The following is a 7,203-nucleotide window of genomic DNA, read 5'->3' as shown; positions in this document are numbered from 1 at the left end:
ATGAAATAGGCCTGTAGTTCGATATTAGTTGCTTATTACCCGATTTAAACACAGGAATTACATTGGCTGTTTTCCAAACGGTCGGCACAGTACACGTCTATAACGATTTAGCAAAAATTCTGGACAAATAACGAGCATTCCATTTTGCATGACGCTTCAAAAACATGTTTGGTATGCCATCTGGCCCGGCCCCTTTAGTAGTGTCGATATGCAAGGGAAGCTTAAGAACACCAGTATAATTAAATTCCATTGCTGGAAACGAATCCATTTCCTGGCTGCTACGAATGTACGGGGTCGTTCTATTGTCATCTCCAAACAGTTTGGAAATACTTAGTGAAGGCTTCAGAAGTTGTGGAACAATCGGAGCAGGACACATCATCTATCACGAATGTTGTCGGACAAGCAGTAGTACGATTGATGGTTTTCCAAAACTTAATGGGAATATTTTTCATAAAAGAACTCATCGTGGTATTAAAGCAAAGATGTCTCGCATCAGTCATTTAACTTTTAGCTCAGATTTAAGCAAGTTAATTTGGGACTCCCCGTCATTATTGTGTGCCCTCCGTCGTTTTCGCAGTCGCTTAAGGCCTCTAAACGGTACCTCCGTCGAGGGCGTTCCGGTCCGTCCAAAATCATTCCGGCGGCCGGAACGCGCGGCGGAAGGGGAAAGGGGTTTAAACGGTACCTCCGGCACACCGCGCACTCCGGCGCCACGAGAGCCTCTCTATTGGTTTAGGCTACCCACCAAGCGGACCAATGACAACCTGCTACATCCTCAGAGCCAAAACAGCGTCAACAGCGCCTCTTTTTGGACAGCGAGCATTCATCGAAACAGTTTCTTGAGCTAGCCAGGAGGCTATGGCTAGCAACACCGTTGGCTTGTTTCAGAGCCGCCACTGCAATACGCTAGTCCGCTGGCAACCAGACACTAGAGTCTGATCACTACCGGCAACTAGCGTCTGTGCTTTTTTGCTGGTGGCAGTGATTTTAGTTCGTCACCAGATGAGTACTCCTGTGAAGGAATGTTTAGTAGCATACATTCAAAATGCGCCTCGAGTCAGTTTTCCCCTCATGGCGGCATTTGTTGTAGCCGACACCCTGAGGCAGAAGCGACTAGTGGCTCGTAGACATAAGCCTATGCGGCAGATACTCAGAGGACGACGTAAAAGCAGTGAGTACTTCACGTTGGTCCAAGAAATGAGGGTTGGTGAAGGCCGGGACTTCTTCGAGTACTTCCGGATGTCGGTTGAAAGGTAATTATTTTTTTTATTTGCACTTTCTTTGCATCCGTTTTTGTGACACGTGCGCGCAATGTTTAGCGGGGAAGCCGCGCGTTCTGCTAACCTTTATGAAATTAAAGGGGGTAGGGACGAACAACTGGCTTGACTTCGCGATATTGCATTCAACAAGTCTGCCCGAGTAATGTCTACTTTTGCAACGGGGTCATCATACAGATGGTCGTGTTTCATTTATCCGTCTACTATTTCTGTTCGGGCCATGACCGTGTAAGCATCTTCGTACGTGTAAACGCCGGTACAAGGGGACCTGCATGCATAGTGTGCCATTGCCCCCTAGGACAACAAATGCTTGGTGGGAAACACAAACTCGTCTTCTTTCATAGCAGTGTAAGTCGGGAAAAAGTGGCTGCCCTGTTCTACCCCGTACATTGCTGAACCGACAAACTTCTATCCACGTCCATTGCCGTTCCCGTTTTACACCTGCATTCTGCTGTTGCCACCGTGCAGGTTTGACCGTCTCCTTGCTTTGGTGAGCCCACTGATCCGGCCAAAAAGGGTGACAAGAGTCACTGTGTCAGCCGGAGAGAAGCTCGCCTTAACGTTGAAGTAAGTTTGAGCTGTTAAATTTGAGTATGCAGTTTGCTTTTAAAGTACAGCCGGCTAATTTTGCAGTAATATCACAGGAGAGTTGACCGGCGTCTGGGTCAGTGCTTTATCACAGTGTAAAGCGGCAAACGAGCGAGAGTGCATCGCATGCACAGAGCGGTCCCGCCAGTGCAAACGTTGTCTGCTCGGCTGTTCCCGCAAGCACAACACAGCCCCTTTCCACAAGTTGTCAGCCGCCTATCTTGATTGCCGGAGCGGTGACAGTAGTTTTGTGTGCTCCTTGTTCACAGCAAGGCAGCTGATAACCAGCGGAAAGGGGCTGTGTCGTGCTTGCAGGAATAGCCTAGCAGATGACTTTTGCACTGGCGGGATCGCTCTGTGCATGCGATGTACTCTCGCACGTTTGCCGCTTTCTACCGTAGTAAGGCACTGACCCACACGCTGGTCGACGCTCCCGTGATATTACGGCAAAATTGGCCGGCTGTACATGTTTTGACCGAATTATAGCTAAGAGCAGTGCTTGGGTTTACAAGTCTTGTCTTTTGTCCTCCTGAACTTCACACTATAGTTCATACCACAAGCTAGATGCAGCACTGTGGAGGCTACATTGTTGTCAACCGCCCACCCCCTCAGGGCGCCGGGGCCTTGCTGTGCCAAAAGGGAGAAAGGAATGCCCTTTCAGGACCCCCTTCATGACGAGTCAGGCGCCCTCAGTGGGCGCACTATTGATAACAATGTAGCCTCCACAGTGCTGCAGCTAGCTCATGGTATGAACTGTAGTATAACAGCATGATATGAAATACCAGACGGAAAAAATGTGTACATTTTCGGGTTACTGGAGTGTGTTTCGTGCGGTTGGTACTTAGAAATACGAACTGTGCATGCACAACACACTTCATATGCAGCATCATGTGTTGCAACGTAGAAATCTGGTCTCAGCGCATGCGTTGGTCTTCCACAGACAAGAGTATCACATGCCATTCAATCAGGCTCAGGTTCATTAAAGGAGCCATGAAGACAAAGTACGAGTTTGTGTTATTCGAAAGATTTCGTGTTTTGTAGTGCCCCCAGCACTTGTTCGAATGCAAACGCTGCTTTATTCACTGAGAAATTAATCAATTTATGTTAAAATCTTAATTTTCCCGCTAAATCGTGTGTTTTCGTAGCTGCTATGACATCACAGACCGCTCTGCAGCCTAGAGTCCCTTGATTCCCGCGTCCGCTGTACAGAGTAGAGACACGTACACGCTGGGGCCGCCATTCTCGATCGCTCGCTCGCCGGCGAAGCAAGTCGTACCAAAATCGCGCTAGAATTATCGCCGCAACACGATTAACTGCCGAAGTTTGAATCAACTGATCTGTTTCGCGTTGCTGGGTCGCGTGGGAAACGAAACAAACAACGCGCAGAGCACGTTGACCCAATCGCAGCGGCACGAGACCGTTCAAAGGGTGTCTCCACCCTGGACGGCAGAATTGGTATCGCGGTTTGTTTTACGTTACGTTGCGCGTTTGTTTACGTTAATGAACCTAGATGGCGCCACCATACCGTGATGTGTTGTTTTCTGCCTTTTTTTCTGTTCTGGGAGAAAATCTTTTCGTGAAACATACTGCTCGCTCGACAGATATGTTCACGTAAGACACCGTCGCGTCAATCAACCGGCCAGTGTCGTCTGAGACAACCCCAAAGCCTCGCAGTCCTGTGCAGCTAAACAAGAATAGTGCGCGCAGTACCAACAACAGTAGTACGCAGCGGTACTTCTATGTTTACATGTGCTTTCGTAACTTACACTTACCACCATTCTTACGGCTTTAAAAAGAATGCGCCGTAAATTTAAGGCTAATAGCTTGTTCGGCAGGCTGATACTCTGCCTAATTTTTGTTTGTTTTTGCCGCCCTTCTCCAATCACAGAGCTGTCTCGTGTGACATCATAGGTTCTGTTGCAGGAAATAAGCTAGTGGGTCGCATGGCCATTCCCTTTTTAAATGCAGAGCATTTCTTTAACTCACAATGTCACCCGTTCCCGTTCTTGTAGGCGTCCGCAGCCAGGCCACTACACTATAAATAAAATAAGTTACCGGCGCCCGGTTTCGATCCCATGACCCTGCGGGCGGAACACAAGGTACATGGTACTCTACCCACTGCGCCACAAAACCGACACAGAATCCAATGCTACGAACGCGCCTTATATCCTTGACTCATTCAAACTACGTCGTCAGCGGCGTGCGTTGGCGACTCAGCGGCGTGGTGTACACGTGATACCACCAACCCCCCAAACACTAAACGTTAACGCATACACCCACCCCCTATGCAACGCATTTACTCGAGTCCCCCTCGCGGGGAGATGGGCGCATACCCACTTAGGGGGATTGGCCAAGAAGAGCTATGGTACAAAAGAAAATGATGGGTAGGAATGTAAAGCGGGCATTGGCGCGGGCTCACTCCAGCTGTGCATTTACAAGTGTCCCTTGCCAGGGGCATGCGACGTTTTTTTCCTAATTATGTGGCTTATTTGAGTGAACTTCACGTTAAAAGTTGTGTCAGTATGATTCTAACGAGACAATCTTTTGAATGAACCAAACTTGTGTTTTCTCTTCATGGCTCCTTTAAGGACATGCTGTATATATAAGTTCAACACCATTTCAACACTACTGCACAGATGAGCAATAGGAAGGTTGTCCACTTTCTCTGGGGGCTCAACTAATCTCAGCTCGCAGGTAATGCAACATGTGTAACATTGTGCTTTAGATTATTCATATTTTCTCGTGTAAACCTGCACACGCATTCCGAACAGGATTTTGTTTGCACCTTGGTTTATTCAAGCTATAATGCCATCATATTGTAAATTTCATGTACTTATGCAGAAACCATTAGCAATGGCGTGTGATGTCTAGATATTCCCTATTTCAGGTTCCTGGCCCACGGATCATCAAAGCAGATAATTGCTAAATCGTACCGGGTCTCCTCGACGTCGGCGGGCCGTTACGTTTTGCAGACTTGCAAAGCTTTGCATAAGGTTCTAGAGCCATTGTACTTGCCAGAAATGACTACTGCCCGATGGAGAGAAATAGGGACTGATTTTGAAAACCTCTGGCGATTTCCTAATTGCATTGGGGCAATCGACGGCAAACATGTGCACATAGAGGCCCCAGCAAACTCTGGAGGCCTGTTCCGCACTTACAAAGGCCGGTTTGCGTCACTACTTCTCGCGGTGTGCGATGCCAGATATAGATTTATTCTAGTCGATGTAGGCGAGGCGGGATCCCGAGGAGATGCAGGTTGTTTCAACGAATGCAAATTCGGGATTAAATTTAGAAACGGCCTATTGCACATACCGGGCCCAAAACAGTTACCGGGAAGTCCTTGGGAAGCACCTCATGTTGTGGTCGGCGATGAAGCCTTCCCTCTCCGAGAGAACCTAATGCGCCCATACCCCGGCAAGCAACTGAACGCTGAAAGACGCATCTTTAACTACAGACTTTCTCGAGCCAGGAGAATTATTGAAAACTCCTTTGGCATCCTAGCAAACAGGTGGAGGATTCTACGCCAAGAAATGAAAGGTAAATTAGAGCTACTTGATGAAGTGATATGGTCCACTGTGCTTCTGCACAATTATCTCAGAACTCTTGATATTGAAAATCAGCCCCAGTTCATGTATTGCACTTCAGATGATGTGGACACTTTGCTTGTAGATGGTAGTATTGTGCCAGGTAGATGGAGACGAGAACAAAAAGCTGGTGACAACTTTTTGAGTGTTCCTCGTTTGGCAAGCAATAATTACTCTTCATCTGCAAAGGCAGTGAGGGAAACGTTCACACGCTACTTCCAAACGAGACACGGCAGGGTAGCATGGCAGGACAGGGTGCTGGCTCCAGACCTCTGATAGTGTGTGTGCCAGTTCCCCGGTGCTGTGATTTTGCCCCAAGCGCCCTGCCCGTTCTTGTGGTCGGCCGTTCTTCCGACACGGCCCCCTTCGGGTCCCTGCCGGGTTTCCGGATGGCCGCACCTGTGCTTGTTGTGCCGTGGATGGGGCGCCGGGCAGCACCGCATAACTCCGTTCTCTCCGGGCAAGTCTGCTGGCTTTAGGAATTCAAGCGACGGCCAGTGTGCAGTGACAGCTCAGCGCTGAGACGCGATAGGTGCTGATCATTTGCACTCTGGGACCCTGCTCCTTGAATGCCTAATGGTGATTTTGCCCCAAGCGCCCTGCCTGTTCTTGTGGTCGGCCGTTCTTCCGACACGGCCCCCTTCGGGTCCTTGCCGGGTTTCCGGCTGGCCGCACCTGTGCTTGTTGTGCCGTGGATGGGGCGCTGGGCAGCGCCACTTGTACATATCAAGCTTGTCGCTTTGTGCTTGATTTTCATTGTGCCGTGGCGAGTGCCGTGAAACTGCGTTGTTTTTGTGTGCGTGTGTGTGCCTTTGTGTCTGCTTGCTTGTTTGTTTGTTTTTCAGGTACAAATGCTGACCTGCAGGTGGTGCTGGTGCCTCAAGATTTATATCCTTGACCAACCTGGCATGTGGGTGGGCAAGGGATGTGATGAAAGAGTGGAATCTTCTTGTGCGTGCAACGGCTGGGAAACCAGACCAATCAGTTGTACTCTCGGCAGAACCTGCCTGCTAGAGAGCGCGGTCCCCAGTTGGTGGATAGGGGTCCTCTGCTGGCTGGCACTCACGTGTACCAGCAGTAGTTGTGGTGCTTGCACCTCGCGGACCAACAGGCATATCTTTTCAGGACATCATCAGGGCTGTACAGTCACCGAGCTTCGTTCGCACTTCCGAGGACCATCATGAAGAACTTCTCCACGCATCTCCTGGACACTGAAGCTGCCGAACTTGTGTAGTTTATACGTTAAATAAATGCATTTGTTGTGTCACCTTCCTTGCCTTTCTGTTGTATGCATGCTGCCAGCAGCCTAACCTGCAATCGGCTGTTTTGGAGTGTCAAAGAACTCTACGGCGCCGACACGTCTGTACGAAAAGCGTGCTCAGCATGTGCGAGGCTTTCAACGTGACTTTCATTGTTTCTGTTAGCGATAGTAGTTTATCACACCACTACCTGTAAGAAATGCAGGTGAAACGCTCGTCGTTCATAGCACCTTAAAAAGGGTCACCAAGATGGTTCGTCGCTCTTGTACGGCAGGACTGCAGGTTAAAAAAAGATTCATTCGGTGGGGTAGTTGTTTGAAATGAAGTCATTTGCAAATTGCTGGTTGCGTTTGAAGCGATTTTTTATTTTTTTAACATTCTAATTTGGCTGTGTGGGTTTTTTTTTTTCTTCCTGCCATGAGCCTAGCAAGACATGGATGCCTTGCAGGCAAGCCAGTACGGGGTTGAAACTTTTGCAGTTGTTGTGCGGCGGGA

General features: G+C 48.9%; 1 long non-coding RNA gene across 1 annotated transcript; it reads left to right on the top strand.

Annotated features, from left to right (window-relative positions):
- The first annotated feature begins 939 nt into the window (after positions 1 to 939).
- LOC144175059 (uncharacterized) lies at positions 940 to 6,716 on the top strand. Its single transcript, XR_013323601.1, has 2 exons — positions 940 to 1,253; positions 1,746 to 6,716. It is a non-coding gene; the product is annotated as an uncharacterized LOC144175059 (long non-coding RNA).
- The last annotated feature ends 487 nt before the right edge of the window (positions 6,717 to 7,203 follow it).

Source organism: Haemaphysalis longicornis, unplaced genomic scaffold (assembly GCF_048455015.1).
Source record: "Haemaphysalis longicornis isolate Haplotype H1 unplaced genomic scaffold, Haemaphysalis longicornis Haplotype H1 scaffold_1, whole genome shotgun sequence".
NCBI classification, from domain to species: Eukaryota; Metazoa; Arthropoda; class Arachnida; order Ixodida; family Ixodidae; genus Haemaphysalis; species Haemaphysalis longicornis.
Note: the sequence above shows the minus strand (reverse complement) of the source record. Positions and strands in the feature narration are given on the sequence as shown.